We start from the raw sequence: 6,000 nt of genomic DNA, 5'->3' as shown, positions 1-6,000 counted from the left end.
TCCTGTCATCACCACTGTAAAGAAATCTGAGTCTAAGTTTCTCTGAAATGAAACATTTCTTACCAAACACTTTTCAAACACTTTTAAAAGTTTGGTGGAATTCCCCTTCAATTGTAATGCCTGTAGAGCTAAAACTGACCTAAGAACTACTGATGTGTTACAGAGAAACAATATGTAACATTGCTGGGTTGAATAGGAGCTGAATGGAGAAGGAGATCGAGAGAGAGGTAGAGAGAGTGAGTGAGAGAGAGAGAGAAAGAGAGGGGAAGAGCTAAAGATAATGGGGAGGGAGGGAAAGAGAGGGAGAGAGAGAGTGAAAAAAGGGGCGGAATGCCACAGGCTTCTCTTTATCCGGGCAAAAGAGCGCAACTTCTACACTCACTAAGCTCAAGTCAGCCGAGCTGCTCTCGTTTTCTTTCCACTCGTTCTGTCACTTCATCCCATCTGCTCGCCAGACCCAGCTGCACTGGGTGAGTTTCTGTTTTCACCATATTGTTTTTGGAGACCTTTTTAAGAAGCTGTTTTTACACATAACTCAATTTATACATTCATACACACAGAGCTGAACTATTTCACATCTAACATGTTCCTCCACTCAACTTGAAAGAGAAAGACAGAGAGGCAGAACATGTCAGAGCAAGACGGAGGACAGATCTGAGCGGCGTGAGTGCGCTTGCGTGCATGTGCGTGTAACAAGTTAGGCATTAAGGACGTGGTGTTTTGGGTAGCGTGTGTTTTTTGTGTACGTTTCTGTGGCTTTTCAATGACTGGCTTGAGAGAAATGTTTGTTATGCTGCACAGGACTCTAATTGTGGACATGCTTGAACTGAAGACAGAACTGTTTGTGTTTATTTGCTTGTTTGTATATCATTAAATTCCATCCAGTTTTCAAAATTCCTGCATAATGAATTGGTTAAGATGTAAACAAAGTCATTCAGAGTGCTTTGGTGTGTTCTACACACTTAGAAAAGAGGTTCTTTAATAAAGGCAGTGGTTCTATTTAGAAACTTGAGTTCTCTGTAGAACCATATTATTCTTAAATGGTTCTTTGCATGGTGAAGTGATTCTTCTGGATGGAGAATGTGTTCTATATAGCACCAAAAAGGGCTCTTCTCTACAAGCTTGACATTGTAACAACATCAGTAGCAGGACCCTTTTTGGTGTTATAAGGAACCATTTTGAAAAAGGTTCTATATAGAAACATATATAACACATTTTTCATCAGTCTTAAGAATCATCTCACCATGTAAAGAACCATTGAAGAACCACGTCTTTAAGAATGATAAAAAATTATTCTCGGGTCTTTTGAATCGACATGAATCAAGTGTGTCAAACAGCTTAACATGAAAATTGAGTAATATCAACTAATAACTATTGTCTAAAAAAGGAAATTGACAGGCAGCAGTTGTCAGTCTAGCACATTTTATTTGTATGCAACCCAAGTACCAACCATATTTCCACTTTAATATGTATATATTCTATTTGACATGCACTTAGTGAGGAATTCCACCAATTTGTTCAGATTTCTGCATAACTCAATTGGTGTGGTGTGAACAGCGTCAACTGGATTGCATTGATGTTAAATGATGGTGATAGGAACCAGGGGTCGCCATGACTTCAACACAAATACATTTTATTTACTATCCACTACCACCAGTGAAACTACACGTGTCTTCTGAGTTTTACATGGAATGTTGAAGATAGGAAAATAGTGGAAAATCTGAAGTATTACATTTTCTTTGCGGACTATTTTGCTTCACAGTGCACTGCGTGTTTCCCTCTACAATGAATGGATTTCAAGGCCATAATCTTCTCAAATCTATGTCTCAGTCATCAGGCAGTGTATTCATAATCATTTCACATAATAGCTTTCTGTGTGGGAGCTTTTGAGGTGGACGTCTGGTTCCTATAACCACTGCTGTGAACAGTTTTGACTCAGTCTCTCTGCAAGGATACTTTGCATGGTTAAATGGTTCTTTAGATTGATGGAAATTTGCAAGTTTATACACACACATATATATATATAAGAAAAGTCCATTCACTCTTAGGAGAAAAGGAGAAAAAAAAATCAGGGGTTCTCAATCCATCACCCTGCAGACTTTAGCTCCAACTCTAATCTAACAAACCTGATCCAGGTAATGAAGGCCATCAGGGAGAGCTGAACATCAGAGCCAGGTGTAATGAATCTGATGTTGGATCTGTATAGAAAATGGTTCTATATAGCACTATAAGGGGTCCTTCTATTGTTTCAAGCTTGGCATTGTTACAAAAGCAGAACCCCTTCGGGTGCTATATAGAACTATTTTCAGAAAGATATGTATAGAACCATATGCAACACATTCTCCATCAATCCGAAGAACCATTTCAGCATGCAAAGAACCATATGAAACGCAAAAGGGTTCTTTTATGGTTCTATATAGGTTCTATAGAACAGTTCTATATAGAGATGTTTTCTTTACTGAAGAATCTTTGAAGAACCTTCTTAAGAGTGTTCTATGCGAAGGTTTTAGACACCAGAGAAATTTTGATTCACAAGCTGTTTATATGAACAGTATTTGTTTGCTCTGAAAAGTACTATATTAGAATGAATACAAATTTTAATATAGTAAGCAGTGATTTTATGTGTATTAAAGTGTGTTTAACTATTTCCTGCCCTCACCTGGAGGAAGCCCAGTATTGTTTACATTTGTCATCCAATATCTGCATTGCCTAGTCAAAAACTTCATTATATTAAATCAGGTGCTGTTGGTAGAACTGAATAAATCTGTGTGTTGCTGTATGAGAAATCTGGAACCTCCTTTAAACTTGCTGACGAGATATCAACTGCACACTCTTCAAATGTTCTTTATCTTTATTTCCATATAGAACCATTTTCTTTACTAAAAACCCTTTGCATGGTGAAATGGTTTTTCAGATGGAGAATGTGTTGTATATGGTTTTATGGTTCTGCTATTGTGATGATGTCAAGCTTGTAATGGTAGAAGAACCCTTTTTGGTGCTATGTGGAACTGTTTTCAAAATGTTCTAGATCCATCTACAGCACATTCACAAGTTTATGATTCATTCAAAACAGACAAACATTATTTTTGCAAACGTAGTAATGTGGTGAAGTGTAATGTTAATACAGTTACTTAAATAAAGCAAGTAAGTAGGGTGACACAGTTACAGTTTAAGGTTTTATAATCACATTACAGACTTAATAAGAATTACCATCCTTTTGTCACATCTGTATTATTTACACATGATGTTCACATCCTCTACAGAGAACACACTTATTTGTTGAGTTTAACATATTGGAAATAAAATGAAACATAAAATATGGCCTGTGTAAAAGTTATGGCATATTTTCTGTTGTTCCACCATGTTGTTCTGGCATGTTAAATTCAGCAAATAAAATGTAATACATTTTCAAACATATTTAATCCCCCTCTCTTGAGAATGTGTTAACTTTTCTTCACTTAGAAAATCAATAAAACTTGTTTTTTGTTTGACTGGGGGAGCTTAAATGTTTGCCTATTACTGTATACCCCCCCCCCCCCCCCCCCCCCCCCCCGCCATTGTTAAAAAAAAAAAGAAATAATAACCAAACATTGCTCTTTTATTTCCTGCTACACATGCTTTCAGTAATACTTCCTTTCATCACTCGTTCCTTTCCAAATAAACGTGAATGGGTTGCGGTACAATCAGAAGTAAAAACAGACATAAACATGAACTTTTGCTCGGTGATTGCTGCCAGAAATATTCCTCTCTCACTGTAAACAGTAGAGACTGCTGTGACTGGCAGGGCATGATTGCTGCAGTAAATTTTGAGTTGTGATAGACGGCTGTGTAAGTGATGTAAATGGTCAACTCTAGTCCTGTTTATTTTCTTTAGAGAGGTGAAAGGCTGCCTCTGAAAAGGTTATGTAAACACGTCCATCTACAGCAATTAATCTGAACGCAATGGAAACATTGAAATGAGCTACTTTGAATATTGGAGAGATCAAGCGAGAGTGTCTGGGACAGGACTACAACTTCCTTACCGGACATCTGTCTGTGAGAGAGACAGAGAGACAGAGAGAGAGAGAGTGTATTTGTTTTTGCACATATTCTGGACAGTGGTACCCAGACTTGCTAGCAAAACCAGAGAAAAACAGGGCTAATTTACAACGTCAACACCAAAATGTTCCTGAAGTGCATTCTACAAAAACTCTGTGTAAACTTCTTCTTTTTGATTTCATAGGTTAAGTTTAGAAAGTAACTTATAGATACATTTATAACACAAATATTTTTACCACTCAAAAGTGTGTGGACACTCCTTCTAATTATTGAGTTCAGGTGTTTTAGCCACATCCATTACTAACAAGTGTATAAAATCAAACACATAGCCTTGCAGTGTCTGATGACAAACACTGGCAATAGAATGGGTCATACTGAAGAGCTCAGTAACTTTAAACGTGGCACTGTCATAGGGTGCCACCTTTGCCACAAGTAAGTTCATGGAATTTCTGTCCGCTGCGGTAGACCATACATACTCATAAGAACGCCGCCAGGTGCTTAGACACATAGCATGTAAAACTCGCCTATACTTGATTGTATCACTATCAACACAGCATCAAACTGGCCTTGGAAGAAAGATCAGTACAAGAATTGTGTGTCAGGACCTTCAGGAAATGGGGTGCCATGGCTGAGCAGCTATACACAAGCCTAAGATCGCTATGTGCAATGCCAAGTGTCGGCTGGACTGGTGTAAAGCACGTCACCACCAGACTCTGGAGCAGTGGAAACATGTTCTCTGGAGTGATGAATCACACTTCTCTATCTGACAGTCTGATGGACAAATCTTGGATTGGTGGATGCCAGGAGAACATTACCTACTGAAATGCAGTGCCAACAGTAAAGTTGGGGGAGGGGGGAAATGGGCTGGGGCTGTTTTTCAGGGTTTGGAGACCCATTTGTTCCAGTGAAGGGTGATGTTAATTCTACAGCACAGAAGATTAAGAAGATTTTATACAATTATTGAGTTTGGGGAAGAGCTTTTCCTGTTCCATCATGACTGAGCCCCTGTTCACAGAGCTCCATAAAGACATAGTTTGAAAGCTTTGGTGTGGAGGAACTCCAGTGGCCTGCACAGAGCCCTGACCTCAGCCACACTGAACACCTTTAGGATAAACCAGAACGTCAATTGTGAGCCAGGCCGTCTCATCAGTGTCACGTCAGTGTCTGACCTCACAAATGCTGTTTTGACTGAATGGGCACAACATCTTGTAGAAAGCTTACCTGAAGAGTGGAAGCTGTTATAGCTGCAAAGGTGGGCAACATCATACTAATGCCCATTTTTTTGTAGTGGGACATCCAACAAATTCATATAGGTGTGATGGTCAAGTGTCCATATATGTTTGAGTATGTAGTGTAGGTTCTTATGTTATGGTTAGAGCAACACTTTATATAACTTTTCATTTTTTAAGTTTTTACATCATTTGCAAATGCTGCTCTCTGCACTGTGTCAAAATATCCTTTCCTTCCAAAGACCTTTACAGTGGAAAGAAGAAAACATCTGTAAATTCCACTGTGAATCAATGTGACAAGATTTTCTTCAAACAAATTTTGGATAATGTCCACTGATGTGATCATTAAGAAATCTGGTGATTTTTTTATTGTTACAAAAGGAATTATAAGGCATTTTATTACATATGGGCAATACATATAGAGCATTATTATAAAGAGGTATGTACATACTGTATACAGGACATGTTGAGCATTTGTATGACTCCGTGTCCTGACAGGGTATAAAAACAAATCTGTGCTTGTGAGCTACACATATTCAGCTGCATATTGTTGAACAAAACTTTATATCTCCAAAATGGAAAAATAATAGGAGAAGAACACTTTTAATTTAATTACAGTAATGTCCCAAGTCAAGAGTTTTACAATTGCTTTACTATACTTTTAAAGTGTAGTTATGTAATAACCTAAGTTACATAATGAAGCACATTTACATTTGATGTTCATTCTGTATTA

General features: G+C 37.9%; 1 protein-coding gene across 3 annotated transcripts in view; it reads left to right on the top strand.

Annotated features, from left to right (window-relative positions):
* The first annotated feature begins 390 nt into the window (after window positions 1-390).
* The window catches only part of LOC108424631 (retinoic acid receptor gamma-A-like), an 86,316-nt gene continuing 80,706 nt past the window's right edge, over window positions 391-6,000 (top strand). For 2 of the 3 annotated variants that reach the window (XM_017692776.2, XM_017692779.2), the window contains exon 1: window positions 391-470. The gene's annotated coding sequence lies outside the window, so the exon portion shown is untranslated. Of the gene's footprint in view, window positions 471-613; window positions 664-6,000 lie in introns of those variants that run through there. The other variant, XM_017692777.2, reaches the window with a different exon arrangement.

This window comes from Pygocentrus nattereri, chromosome 21 (genome assembly GCF_015220715.1).
Source record: "Pygocentrus nattereri isolate fPygNat1 chromosome 21, fPygNat1.pri, whole genome shotgun sequence".
Lineage (NCBI taxonomy): Eukaryota > Metazoa > Chordata > Actinopteri > Characiformes > Serrasalmidae > Pygocentrus > Pygocentrus nattereri.
The sequence above is the reverse complement of the archived record's forward strand: the minus strand, read 5'-3'. Positions and strand labels throughout refer to the sequence as shown.